This window comes from Petaurus breviceps, unplaced genomic scaffold, assembly GCF_028583685.1.
Source record: "Petaurus breviceps papuanus isolate PSGF00001 unplaced genomic scaffold, PetGlider_PUasm1.0 151, whole genome shotgun sequence".
Taxonomy (NCBI): domain Eukaryota; kingdom Metazoa; phylum Chordata; class Mammalia; order Diprotodontia; family Petauridae; genus Petaurus; species Petaurus breviceps.
In genome coordinates this window covers 16,643,561-16,659,084 of record NW_027185712.1, presented here as the reverse complement: position 1 = coordinate 16,659,084, position 15,524 = coordinate 16,643,561, and the positions used below count along the sequence as shown (strand labels likewise).

The 15,524-nt window shown below is 38.1% G+C and overlaps 1 long non-coding RNA gene across 1 annotated transcript in view; it reads left to right on the top strand.

The window, feature by feature from the left end:
* LOC138152206 (uncharacterized) overlaps positions 1-11,894 on the top strand; it is a 34,668-nt gene extending 22,774 nt beyond the window's left edge. Inside the window, exon 2 of the long non-coding RNA XR_011166047.1 lies at positions 9,860-11,894. This is a non-coding gene — a long non-coding RNA (uncharacterized lncRNA). The remainder of the gene's footprint in view (positions 1-9,859) is intronic.
* Positions 11,895-15,524: the final 3,630 nt, after the last annotated feature.

The following is a 15,524-nucleotide window of genomic DNA, read 5'->3' as shown; positions in this document are numbered from 1 at the left end:
CTTTGCCAAGAAAACCCCAAAGGGGTCATGAGAAGTTGGAAATGACTGAAAAACAAAAGCAACAAACTCTCTGTTAACTATTACATGGACAGTCTTTCATTTTAAAAATTGAAAACAGTGAAGCACTATCTACAAGCACGATGTTGTTGATGGTGTTATTATTGTAAAGTAAGAGATTAAGAGTTCTGCTTTCCAAAGCAAGAGGCTGTCCAGGCTCATTTCAACCTATCAGTTTCTCCAGCAGAATGCTATCTATTCCTTAGAACTCATTCCATCTTAATCTCTTCATCTCCATAATCTCACTGTTCTGGTTATATGGTTTCAGTCAGACTCATGGTCAGCTATACCGCAGGTCAGAAAACCTTAAGGAGGAAAAGATTCCTTCAAACGATCAAGGATATCTATCCTTTCAGGGCTATAGACAAACAATGAAGGGCTGCTTCTTAAATGGTTTACAATTCTGGCTCCTTGATTAGACAGAGAGAGAGAGAAAAGTAAAATTCTTCTTTGTATCCCCTATAGAATCCAGCTCATTGCCTTGTACAAAGTAAATATTCAATAAAGATTTGTTGAGTGAATGAATGAGTGAATGAATTCATTACCCCAGACTTTCCCCAGGGCTGTCATTTAACATTATAAGGTTATAGTGGTAAATGAGTTTGGCCAGATGGTTTCCTCTTAGGTTCAAGCAATTCTCCCTAGAGAGATGGCCTGTGGTGGGGAAGCAGACATTCCAGTCCAGATTTTCTGTAGAAGACACCATAGCAGAATCACTGCCAACCTTAATAAGCAAATCTCCCCAAATTATTATGTCAGCTGATGAACTTGCAGAAAATAATGTTCAAAAGATTACAAAATTGATTCCAGACCATCTGAGGGATCTGCGTGCAAATTAATAGGTGCATATATTAACAATATATATAAATGAAGACATACCAAATTGGGTTTATCAGGAAATGAAATCAGGATTGCAGGGGAATGTGCTTTTGCTGATGTTAGCTAAAATCACGGGGATTGATCAATTCTCATCTCTACTGAAGTTATTTTGCCAGGTGTCTGAAAAGAGTGTCTGAAACCTTGGACATGGGGGAATTAATTTTCTAATAGCCAGGTCTTCGGTAGACAGATGTTAAAAACAGACAGGAAAGTTAGAAGATCAGCGTTCCTGTCCTGCCACATTGTAAAAATTTAGTTTCTATGAAAAAAATAATAAATGTATATTTCGGAGAAAAATCCTTATAATAATAGAGAAATCAATCGTTGGAACAATATAGAAATGCCAGATAGCCAACAAAAGATATACAAAAGATTAGTCAATAGATCCATAGAAAATAAAAAATGAGGAAAAGGTTTATGATTTAACAAAGGTATTTGGAAAAAGTAGATAGCAACATGGCAAGAAATAGATTTAGATCCACATCTCAACCATATACTTCAATGAAATCCATCTAGATACACTATAAAAAGATGGAAGAAATTGGAATTATAAATCTCAGTTATGGAGGGGAGATTACCAGGGACAATATAAATGTGCTAAATTACTTTAAAATAAAAATTTCTATACAAAAACCCAAATACTCAAGACAACCAATTGGGGAAATGTTATGGCAAATTATGATAAATATAAATCTTAAATCTAAAATATATATTTTTTAAAACGACCAAAAAATTTACCAAGGCAACTCCCAGTTCTTAATAAAGTCAATCAATATGAAAACATTAAAAAATACACACGCATAAGTTAGCAAGTCTATTAAATTCCTACTACGCAGCCAACACTGTGCTAATCACTAAGAATCTAAAGAAATTTCAAAAATGAAAATTAGGCCTTGTTCTCAGGATGCTCACAATCTAATGCAAACAACATACAAACATGAATTGTAGATAATCAGTGAAGGGAAGGGGTTGAGAGGGTTTGGGAAGAACAATTTACAAAAGGTGAGATTTTTTGCTAGCGAAGTGGTAATAAACACTATAAAATGGTCAACCTCATTAACAATCAAAGAGAAACAAGTGAATTGTAATGTACCACATGATACCAAATTGGTAAATAATAATAATAATTAAAGAAATTCAGGACTGACTTAGTTGTAGAGAAATGTGTGCCATCTTCATTGCTGATAGACTATAAACTAACAATCTTTTCAGTGAGGAGTTCAGCAGTGTGCAGTAAAAGTAAAAAAAGAAAATCATACCATTTGACCCAAAGCTCAAGATCACACAGAAGATAGTAATCAAAATTGGCAGTAACCTGAATATGGGCACTCAGAGGATCTGTTGAAAGAGCATCATCCCTAAACACCTGGAAAAGAGGAGACTCAAGGGGCCCAGAACTCAATAGCTGTCTTCAAATATTTAAAAAGCTGTTACCAAGAAAAGGGATTAGATCATTCTATTCGACTCTGAAGGACAATAATAGGATCATTGGCAGAAGTTTCAAACTAGAAAATTTAGGATTGATTTTAACAAGAACTTGTAAACAAATTAGTTATTTGGAAGTAGAATGAGCTTGGAATTTGGAAGCAGAATTGAGAGGTAGTGAGTCTCTTGTCATAGGAAGTTTTAAGCCAAGCCTAGATAGCCCCTTGCCTGGTTTATTGCACACAGACTAATTTCTGCATAAGGGTTCATCCCGTATAAATTTTGTTCCTACATAGCTGTTTGCATGCTGTCTTTCAATATTGGACTGTGAAGTCCTTGAAAGGAGGTACTGGCATGTGCCTTTATTTGTATTCCCAGTGCCTACCACAGTCCCTGGCACAGATAGGTGCTTGATAAATACTTGTTGACTTGAGTAAATGACCACTGACTTGGAAATTGTGTTTTTAAAATGTTGAATTGAATGTTAGACTTAAATGAGCTAGGCCTTGCTTATTATAGAATCATGTCATCCCAAGTCCCAAAAGGCAGATGGATGGATTTGCTTTGACCTTCAGAATGTGCTCATTTCTTATTTAAACGTGAATATAACCAATTACGCTTGCCTTACAAAAACTCAAATTCAAATTAACGAATGTCATTAGAGGCAGTGTAACATGATAGATAGAGACCTGCACTTGGACTCAGAGAAACCCAGGTTCTAGTCAGTCCTTTGATTCCATACTGACCAAGAAATCCTGGACAAATCACTTAAATTCTGAATGCCCTCAGCAATTCCCTAAGATTGTAAGATGCAGAGGGTGCTGACCTGCACCAGTAAAGAAGGGTCACTGAGAGCGCTGTGTTGAGCACTAGTGATAGAAAAAGAGACAAAAGACTGTCCCTGCCCTCAAGGAGCTTATCATCAAGGGGGGAACTCGAGATGCAAACAAATGTAGGGAAAGCAAGCTATAAACAGGCTAAATGGGATTTAATGAATAGAGGGAAGGCACTAGAATTAAGAGGAGTTGAGGAATTACAAATCACAAATAATGATTCTTTGAAGAGAGAGTTCTTGTTGTTGATAGCACCATGTCCTCCCTAGATGTGGGACTGGATTTCAACACCTGACTCTAGATGTGATACTCCAGAATACAAGGGGACTAGCACCTCCTTATTCCTAGAAACTATCATAATATGGACCAAGTTTGTTTTGACTTTTTAAACTTAAATATCATTCCATTGATTTATATTCAGCTTGTAAACCACTACACCCCCAAAACATTTTTAGACAAACTGCTATCAAAATATGCCTTTCCCAACTTGTACTTGTGAAGTACTTTTTTAACTTAAGTATAGAGACTTTCCATTTATCTCTGTTCAAATTCCTCTTATTAGATTTGGCCCAGTGATCTGACCTAGTAAGATATTTTTTAATACTGGCTGTCATCCAATATGCTGGCTATCTCTCATCTTTGTTACCAATAGATTTGATAAGTATTCCAGCTATGCCTGGGGCAGCTAGGTGGCACCATTGAGTGCTGGGCCTGGAGTCAGGAAGACTCATTTTCTTGAGTTCAAATCTGGCCTCAGAAACTTAATAACTATGATCCTGGGCAAGGGATTAAGTCCCTTAATCCTGTTTGAGTCAGTTTCCTCATCTGTAAAATGAGCCAGAGAAGGAAATGGCAAACCACTCTAGTATTTTCTTCAAGAAAACCCCAAAAAGGGTCTCTAAGAGTTGGACATGACTAAAGACAACAAAACAACAGCCACCACTTATGTCTTTTTCTGAGTTATTGGTAAAAACATTAGCAACAGAGAACTACAGAGCCCTGGTGCATTCTACTGGAGGCCTCCTAATTGATATCAATTATTAATAACTAGTATTTGAGTCCTGCCATTCAGTCAGCTCCAGACTCATCTAATTATATTTTCATCTAACCACATCTCTACATCATTTCCTTGAGAAAGGCGTGAGGGACTTTATAAAATGGATTGTTAAAGTCTAGGTGAACTACTCCTATGTAGTTTTTCTCAACTTTAGTAAAACACTTCAGTAAACCTTTCACAAAAGGAAATAAGGTTCTTTATGATTATTGCTCCCTTTTCTGGTTCACCAACCTTTTCTTTAAAAATACATTCCAGAATATATTATTTTGCCAAGAATGAAAGACACGTTTCCTGGCCTATAATTTTCAGATTCTATTCTCTTCCTCTTTTTGAAAACTGAGTCATTTGCCTTTTCTCAATGTTCTTTATACTGTTGTTGTTATTGGAAAGGAAAATGGCAAACCCCTTCAGTATCTTTGCCAAGAAAATCCCAATATCTGAGTCTATTCTCTTCCCTTTTTTGAAAATTGAGTCAACATTTACCTTTCTTAAATGTCCTTCCCTTCTCCGATTCTCTACAGTCTTTCAAAAATCACTAATGATGGTGATCTAACTGTTCTTTCAGTATCAGAGGCTACAGTTTGTTCTGGGTCAGGTGACTGGAATTTATCAAAGGCAGCCAGGTGTCTCTTACAATCTCCTTACTTACCTTGGGTATCAACTGTCTATTAGGCATTTTGGTTCTGTCCTTTTCAGTCCAAAGATCATTCTTCCCTGCAGAGAAAATGGGGGAAAAAATCGAGCAGTTCTGCTTTCTCTCTGCCACCAGCTCCTATAGTCCTATACACATTATGCAGCTATCTTATCCTCTGGTCCCCCTCCACATTTGGGCATCTCTTCAGTTTCTAATACCACAAAAAGAGCTGCTCTAAATATTTGTATACAAATAAGTCCTTTCCCCTTCTTTTGAATGTCTTTGGGATATATGCTATCAATGATAGCAGTGGTATTGCTAGATCAAAGGGTATGCACAGTTTTATAATTCTTTGGGCATAGTTCCAAATTGCTCTCCAGAATGGTTGGATCAGTTCACAACTCCACCAACAATGCATTAGTGTCCCAGTTTTCCCACATCCCCTCCAACATCCAATATTTTCCTTTTTTGTCACATTAACCAATCTAATAGGTGTGAGGTGGTACCTCAGAGTTGTTTTAATTTGCATTTCTCTAGTCAATAGTGATTTAGAGCATTTTTCATCTGACTATAGATATCTTTTATTTCTTTTTTTTTTGAAGGGGGAAGGTACAGCAATTCTGGTTAAGTGACTTGCCCAAGGTCACTCAGCTAGTTTTGTGTTAAGTGTCTGAGGCCAGATTTGAACTCCAGGGCCAGTGCTCTATTCACTGTGCCACCTAGCTGTCCCAATTGCTTTGATTTCTTCATCTCAAAACTGCCTGTTAATATCTTTTGACCATTTGTCAATTTGGGAATGACTTGTATTTTTAAAAATTTAACTCAGTTCTCTATATAGTTGAAAAATGAGAATTTTATCAGAGATACTTGTGGCAGAAATTTCCCCCCAGTTTTCTGCTGTCCTTGTAATTTTAGTTGCAATGGTTTTCTTTGTGCAAAATATTTTGATTTTATATAATCAAAATTATCTATTTCACATTCTGTGATGCTCCCTGTATCTTCTTTGCTCCTAATTCTTCCCTTATCCACAAATCTGACAGATAAACTATTTATTCCATACTCTCTTAATTTGCTAACAGTATCACCCTTTATGTGAAAATCATGTACCCATTTTGACCTTATCTTGTTATATAGTCTGAGATGCCGATCTATACCTGTTTCTTTCATACTGTTTTCCAATTTTCCCAGCAGTTTTCATCAAATAATGAGTTTTTATTCAAAAACTTGGATCTTTGGGTTTGCCACATACTGTATTACTATGGTCATTCGCTATAATGTAGTTTGTACCTAATCTATTCCACTGATCCACCAATCTATTTCTTAGCCAGACCAGATTGTTTTTATAATTACTACTTTATAATACAGTTTGAGATCTGGTATGACTAGACTCCCTTCGTTCACATTTTAAAAAATCAATTCCCTTAATATCCTTAAGCTTTGTTCTTCCAGATGAATTTTGTTATTATTTTTTCTAGCTCTACAAAATAATTTTGGTTGTTTGATTGATATGGCATTGAATGAATAGATTAATTTAGGTAGAATTGTCATTTTTATTATATTGGTTCATCTACCCATGAGCAATTAATATTTTTCCAATTGTTTATATCTAACTTTAATTTGTGTGAAAATTGTTTTCATAGTTGTGTTCATATAGTTCCTGTTTATCTTGGCAGATAGATTCCCAAGTATTTTATTCTGTCTACAGTTATTTTAAGTAGAATTTCTCTTTCTATCTCTTGCTGCTAGATTTTGTTGGTAATATATAGAAATGCCAATGATTTATATGGATTTGTTTTACATCCTGAAACTTTGCTAAAGTTAATAATTTCAAGTAGTTTTTTAGTTGATTTCCTAGGATTTTCTAAATATAATGCTAAGTCTCTATTGATTAGGGAAATGCAAATTAAAACAACTCTGAGGTACCACCCCACACCTATCAGATTGGCTAACGTAATAGAAAAGGAAAATGACAAATGGTGGAGGGGATGTGGAAAAATCGGGACACCAATGCACTGTTGGTGGAATAGTAAACTGGTCCAGACATTGTGGAAAACAATTTAGAACTCTGCCCAAAGGACTGTAAAACTTCAGACTCTTTGATCCATTACTATCACTACTAGGTCTGTATCCTAAGGAGTTCAAAGAAAAGGGAAAGGGATCTTTATGTACAAAAATGTTTATAGTTGCTCTTTTTGTGGTGGTGGTTGTATTTCACCCTTTAGTCTCAAAGCAGACCAATGGCATCAGGAGGGTGGTGTCTTGACTTACAAGTGAATTGGATTTAAGTGAGGCAGAGCTGTGCAAAGTCATTGGCCTCACTCTCTCTTCCAGAGTCATTGGGAGTTCAGTGACAAGAAATAAGTCAAGATGACTGGCAATGACTTAGCTCTTTCTGTGGTGGCAAAGAACTGGAAACTAAGGGAATACCCATCAATTGGAGAATGGCTCAGCAAGCTGTGGTATATGATTGTGATGAAAGACTATTAAGCTATAAGAAATGATGAGCATAATGCTTTTAGAAGAGCTTACATGAACTGATGCAAAGAGAAATGAGCAGAACCAAGAGAACATTGTACACAGTAACAGCAATATTGTAACAGTGATCAACTGTGAAAGACTTAGCTACTCTGATCAATATAATGATTTGAAACAATTCCAGGGTACCCATGATGAAAAACACTATGTACCTACACAGAAAGAACTGACTCTGAGTACAGATTGAAGTAATTTTTTTCACTTTCTTGATTTTTCTTGGTTTTGTCTAGAGTCCAGCTGAGACTGTGCTTGGCTTTCTTCTCCTAAATCACAAATTCTTGAAGGGAATGTCCACTTACCCCTTCTATCATTCCCACCCAAAGAGCCAATTTCTTCCTGTTTGTGAAAATCAGAACTTGAGTGGCATTTTCCTTTGATAGTTCCTCCACCTTTTGAAAGATGAAACTATCATTAAGTCAAACTAAGATATGATCTGCTCTGCTTTTGGCAAAAAGTTGGCATAATTGATGTGTTCCATCACTACTGTGGGGCATCAGGAGCACAAATCTGTTCACTGGTTATGTGACAGTAGGTAAGTCACACTTAACCCTGTTTGCCCCAGTTTCCTTATCTGTAAAAAGAGCTAGAAAAGAAAATGGCAAATCACTCCAGAATCTTTCCCAAGAAAGTCCCAAATGAGGTCATGAAAAGTCAGAAATGACTGTAACTATTGAACAATCATTACTACATAACACATCTGTACCAGTCTATAGTTTTTTTCTCTCTGTTCAATTCATCTGCAGAATATTTTGATAACAAAATTTCTTCTGTTTCTCTATCCATTGATCTCCACCCAAATATTATTCACCATGCTTCCCTGTTATGGTTCCTAGAAAGGTTTGTAAAATTTCTAATAATCTGTTATCCATTAATATTTTATCTTTCTCTGACTACTCCATATTCTCCCACAGAACTTAAGTGTTAGTAATTCTCCTTTGAAGGCATCCATTAATTTCATGAGACATTCTAACACTTCATTAGTCTCACCAACTTCTACACTCTGCCATCCCTATATTAAAGCTCCTATTCTGTGCTTCTCATTCTTTGATTCTATTTCCCCAAGATTACAAAAAGTTTCATTTTGCTCCATCTTTGGGAACATTTTTGCTTTCCAGACCAAACAGTCTGAAGTCTCTACTATTTGGTTATATGTAATCAAACAAAAAGTTGGCCATGCAGTTAGCAAAGTATTGGTGGATTATCTCATCAACAATTTCTTCTGGTAGTATCATATAGGCTCGGTCAAATTACCCAGAATTCATCTATTTTGATAAGGCTTGATTCTTTTGAGAACTGCTTTTTTTTGGTCTAGGATATGTCTCAGGAAGACAGAGGACTTTTTAAAAAATTGTCATTATCAGGTTGACAGCAGCTGCCCCAGCTACCCCTCAGTGGGAAATCACCAATCATCAGTATTCTTCTCTTCTTTCCTCTGATCCTCACTGGATGAGCCCTCTCCTGACAGATCCATCTCCATGGATCTACTTTATTATTACTTGGAAGACATGTAACTTTCCTCCTAAGAGTATCCCATCCTTCCTCTTCAGGAAGTCTCTATTTTATTTGTTTTCCTGTGTGCCTTCAATTTTTTAAGTTAAATTTTATTTTTTCAATTATCTACAACATTTTTGTTCTCCCTCCAATTCCCCAACACTGAAGAGAGACAGAGAGACAGACATAGAGAGAAAGAGAAACAGAGTAAGAAGGAGAGACAGAGAGGGACAGAGAGAGAAAGAGAGCAACAGAGTGAGGCAAAGAGACACAAAACCCTTGTAATACCCATTCATAATAAAGACAAATTGACATATTGCCCATGTCCAAAAATGTGTATCTCATTCTCACCCAGAGCCCCTCACCTCTGTCAGGAAGCAGACAGAATGTTTTAATGATGGTCCTCTGGAATCATAGTCAATCATTGTGTTGATCAGAGTTCTTTCACAACTGTTTTTTATAGAGTGTCAAATGTATTAGGTTCCAGTATATGCAAAGTAATGTGCATATCTCTGGAGACACAAAGATGAAAAAAAAATAAAGTCCCTAATCTCAAGAAGCTTGAATTCTTGTGTAAAAGAGAGTTTCAAAGCCCTCAAGGAAAAGCTGAAAAGGAAAACAACAATAGCCCTTGAACTTGAGAGAGAGGGGTGCATTGATACAGGAAGGCTTCCCTGAGGAGGTGTTGACTGAATTGAATCTTGAAGGAAAAGAAGGATTTCAGCTGGCAGAGATGGGAAAGAAGCATGTTCTAGGCATGGGGTACAGCCTACACAAATACACGGAGTCAGGAAAGGGTTGGATAAGAAGGAGGATTGGAGAAGTACAGTTTGGTTAGAACTGAGAATGTACAAAGGAGAATGTAATATGAAATGAGACTAATAAGGTGGTTGGGAACAATTTGTGAAGTTTTCTTTGTCAGACTGAAATGTTTGTTTTTTATCCAAGAAGCTGCTGATGATGAAGCATAATGCTCCAAATCCTTATGAAGAGGACCTTTATGGACTTCCAAAGAGGACTCAAAAAGGAGATAGCTCCAGAGAGACAGGTTAACGCAGCATGTATCATGAAGAAAGAGAATGCTAGACTTGGAGCCAATAAGACTGGAATTCTAATCCCACCTCTGACTGACTAGCTAGTGACCTTAGTTTCTCCATCTGTGAAATGGAAATATTAGCCTCTCCCACAGGTTTGTTATTATAAAATTAAATAATATGCACAAAGTGCTATACAAATGTGAGTCTTGTCTTCCCAAAAGGATGGATGAAAACAGACTCCTCTATCCCCATTGCTGAGAATCTCTGTTTCAGCCAGCAGCCACTTTCTAGACTGTGTCACAGATTCTCTTTACTCCCACTACAGTGAGCTGAGTTTCAAAGATATAATAGGTGCTGAATAAATACATGTTGATGTTGCCGCATCTAAAAGCAACCACCTATTTGAGCATCCCCTGAGGCTTGACACACTAAGTTACCTCAACCAGAACAAAACACAGACTCCTCTTTTTGACATTTGAAGTTCTCCTTAATCTAGCCTCAACCTCTCTCCAAATTGATTTCAGGAGACTAGGTGGTGCAGTGATTAGAGCACCAGCCCTGGAGTCAGGAGGAGCTGAGCGCAAATACGGCCTCCGACACTTAACACTTATTAGCTGTGTGACCTTGGGCAAGTCACTTAACCCCAATTGCCCTACCTTCCCCCCTCCAAAAAGCAAACAAAAAAACCAAATTGATTTCACCCCCACCCCTCTCATGCTTTCTGTTCTAGCCTGGCTGGCCTAGCCACAACACAGGACAAAGAGAACTAGTTCAAATCAAGTCACTCTCTGGGCCTCAGTTTCCTTAGACATAAAAATGTGGAACATTACCTGCATTCTCATCTCAGCATAGTTGCACAGGCTGTCAAGGCTCAGCTCAAGGACACTCTCCTATACAACGTGTTCCTGATTCTCTCAGTTTTAATATGCCACCCCCCCACACACACACACCAAATTAATTTGCATTTAATTATATAAATTTATCTGAATATGTGTTGTATGTCATCTCCCTAGTAGAAAAACAGCCAAAAATAGTAACATATTTAATAATATAAAAATAATACTATACTATACTAGATAACATATTAATACTACATAGTCTTGCTTTTTAGTCTTTATACAAGGCTTTAAAATTTATAAATCACTTTAACAATATTATTTTATTTGATCATCACAACAACCTTAGGAGGCAGGTGCTATTATCATCCCCATTTTACAGTTGAAACTGAGGCAGATGGGGACAGAGATAGACTCATCCACAGCTATCAGGTCTTCTGGACTCCAAGTGCGGAGCTCTATTCTCTCTCTCTGCCTAATTGAATGCATATATCTTGAAAGCAGGGACAGTTTTCTTTTTGCCCTTGTTTTTCAGGGGCCTAGACAATGACTAACATAATACTAGGCACTTACTAATAATAAGGCATGTTGAGTTTTATTGAATTGAACCAACTTGAATCCAAGTTTTTCTAAAAAAGGAAGATGTTAGAAGGTGACCATGACTAATGAGTAAATTTCCAGGTAGGATATGGACAATAAATGATAAAATTCCGCTCACCCAATTGGAAGATTTTTACAGCCCTGGATGATTGAGCTTGGAAACTCAGGGAGACAAAGAACTCAGTAATAACAAATGGGTCATTGTCTGGCAGGAACTTTGACGTGATTTGCCAGTTCCTAATAAGGATTGTTAAATAGCAACACAAGCAGGGTGTTGTATGGATAAGAATGGAGAAGTGAAATTGGGAGAAACTTAGACCAGAGATCTCGCCTCACCAAGAAGTCACCAAATGGGAAGACTGGCAGATTCAGAATAAGAGGATCTGAATTCAAATCCAGTTTCTGCTACTTCTATGTGAATGACCTTGTGAAAGCCACCCTGCTTCTCTGTGCCTGTTTTCTCATTTGTAAAAGGAAGAAGGTGGTCTTAGATTAAAGGTTCTTAAATAGAAGTCTGTGACTTGAGCTTTTTATTTTTATTTTGATAACAGCAGTTCAATATGATGTTTCCTTTGTAATCATATATCATTTATTTTAACATTCTCAAACATGATTCTAATAAGGGGTACATAGCCTTCACCATTCTGCTGAAGAGGTCCATCACACACACACACACACACACACACACACACACACACACACACATACACACAAGGTTAAGAACTTTGGACTAGATGTTCCCCATCCAAAGATCCTTCAAGCTTTAAATTCTATGATCCTCTGTACAGAGATTTCGATTCTTTTCCATCACCCATCTTTTTACTAGAATAGTAGCCAAAGCTAGAATAAAAAGTCTAGGGTTAGTTTGCCTTCCAAGTTTGTATAGTCTTTTTTATTATTATTATAGCTTTCTATTAAAAGCTCATGCAGAAACAAGGGACACATTTCTAGTATGTCCTTATTTGTAGCCTTGTTTTCCACATGTGCTCACACATGGAAATTCCCCGGCGTTCTGCAGGATATCCTTTCCTTTTGCCTTGGCTCCTGTGAAGTCTCTGACCATCCTGTTCTCTTTATCTCGGTTGCAGATGGCCTGAACCACATTCTTCATTAGTGACTCACTGGCTTAGATCATTTGCCTCAACTTCCTCTATACCAGCCTTTGGAACAGTCTACTATATATTCTTGCTTTTCTTGTTTGTCTCATTATTCTCTAAATCATGCAGAAAAAATGATTTGTTTCTGTTGTTGAGATCGAATGACAATTGGTACCTAGGAAACATTGCCAGACTCCTTTGTCAGTCCTTTTCCTTTCTTTCTTCTTTTTGCCTACAAATTTAGCCTCTTAACTACTATATCTCTGATTTGCATTCATTTAATGAGTTTTCTGAGCCACGTTTTATGGCTGTCTCCCTGATGACAGAAGGAAAAAAAAAAGTTTGATTAAAATTTGAAAACACCATTTGGCTGTTTTAACTCCATGATTCCAAACACTCTTATTTGGTATTCTAACCCATTTATGTCCATCAGGCCTCTTCCCAGCACCCTCTTGGTCAGTTTGGGGGGACTAAGTCATGTGACCAAGAGTGATCCCAATGTGAGACACAATGTAAAAGATGTCTAGTATGACATATTTGAAAGAGGACTGATGGATCAATGGCCAAGTGCTGCTATAATACCCATGAAGACAACCAGAATAAGGTCTCCAGCAGCAATGAGTTGCTTATCTGCAGAGGACTTAGAGATAGGAATGGATAAGAATTGTCCAGGACGAGCTGTGATCTGCACCATGGCAGGGAGTAGACTTTTGATGTGAATGACCTCCTTCTGAGACGACATCCAAGCTATCTTGTGTGTATCTTGTTTGTACATATTGTTCGTGTGCTCTCTCCCCCACACACCGGGAGCTAATTGAAAGCAGGGACTGTTTTTGCCTTTTTTTATATCCCTGGTGCTTAGTCCTGTGAAGTGCTTAATAAACATTTATTGACTTGACTTGAAAATACTAACACTTTGGGGCTGCCAGGTAGCACAGCGAGTAAGAGCACCGGCTCCAGTGTTGAGAAGACCTGGAGATCGAATCCCAGCCTCAGACACTTAGCACCCACCCAGAAACACCTGGCCATGTAACCTTGAGCAAGTTACTTAACCCCACTTGCTTAGGGGTGGCCAGCTGGCTCAGCGAGTAAGAGTACCGGCTCCAGTGTTGGGACGACCTGGAGATCAAATCCCGGGCTCAGATACTCAGCACCACCCCCAGAAATAACTGGCCATGTAACCTTGATCCAGTGTAGACGAGTATTTTTCACTGACCCAATGTTTGGGCATTATATGGTCAGCCAAGTTCTCCTCCTCTGTCTTTAAATTAGTCTGTGCGTTCTCTCTCACATCTGTATTCACTACTTCCACTGATACCACCATAGTTCAGATTCTTTCACTTAAAACACCAAACTAGTTCCTTAATGATTTTTCTTCTCTCCAGTCTCTCCTCACTCCAATATATCCTAGACATTAGATTTTCCTTATACAAAGACTTGATCATTTCATTGCTCTGCTCAAAAAACTTCAATGGCTCCCTGTTCCTTAACCAACAAAATTCAAACTCTTTAACCTGATATTCAAAGTATGGATCCAACTTATCTTCCTTATCTCATACTACTTTCCTTCATAATAGCACCTCAGAAAGGGCGGCTGGGTGGCACAGTGAATAGAGCACCGGCCCTGGAGTCAGGAGGACCTAAGTTCAAATCCAACCTCAGACACTTAACACATACTAGCCATGTGACCTTGGGAAAGTCACTTAACCCCAACTGCCCTACCTTCCCCCCTCCAAAAAACAAAAAACCTAAAAATAAATAAAAAATAATGGCACCATAGGCAGGTGCTATTATTATCCCCATATTACAGATAAGAAAACTGAGGCAAACCGAGGTTAAGTGACTTGGTCAAGGTCACACAACTATTAAGCTTTTGAGGCTAGATTTGAACTTCTTAACTCCAGACCCAGTGTTCTATCCACTGTGCCACCTAAAGACCATGTCTATATATCTTCCTAAGTGTCTAGCTAGCACATTGCATTGTGTGTATTAAGTAGGTAATAAATTATTGTGGGGGTTTTGGTTTTTTTAGGAAAAAATGTTGAATAAGTGAATTTTCATTCTGTGTAATAGGACTTTGTTGGTCTTAAGGCTGATGGAACAGTGATATTGCCTAATTTCAGAATCAGCACAATTTGACTCCACAAGTACTTATCAAGCATTGTCTGTGTTTGATTTCCTTTCTCTCTCCCCAACAAGATTGATCCCACTCCCCACAGAAACAAACTCACAGTGCCAAGAGGGAAAGTCCCGGGGTATGAGGAGAACTGGGCACCTTGTGAAGCTTCCCTCTGCATCTCATGCTTCTCACCTGCTCCCTAAGGGGTCTGCTCATTCACTTGCTCTGGCTTTATGATGCTCACTCAGTCTGTACTCATCTCTCATGCATGAATCCTCAGGATGGCATCATCACATCAAATGTGGCTCCCACAGCTCCCAGCTTGACTAAGGAACTCCTCTTTCCATTCAGCATACTGACATTATCTAGCATAACTCCTATAAGGCTGCAATTCATTTCCCTTCTCTGGGTTCCTCCTCCCCAAAAAGCCCCTCTCTACATCCCTTTGCCCACAAACCTGAGGCCCAGGGCATTATGGGGAAAGGGTTTCTTGGTTCCTTTCATAGAGAACTCAGTTCTCTTTGAAACTGCTCAGGCCCTTCTCTATCAGCACATTTGCTGCCCAAATATGAATAAGACTCAATCCATTCCCTCATGGGGCTTACTATTTAGTAGGGAAGAAAAGACACAGAGGCAGGAAAGATCTAAAACACAGGATTAAAGCATTATTTACCTAGAATTAGAAGGTAGGTCAAAGATTTTCTAGCACAACTACCCATTTTACAGATGTGGAAGCTAAGGTCTAGAGCACAAGTGGGGAACCTGCAGCCACAGGTGGCCCTCTGGGTCCTCAAGTGCAGCCCTTTGACTAAATCCAAATTTCACAGAACAAATCCCCTTAATAAAAGGATTTATTCTGTAAAACTTGGACTCAGTCAAAAGACTGTAGCCAAGGACCTAGAAGGTCACTTGTGGCCTCAAGGC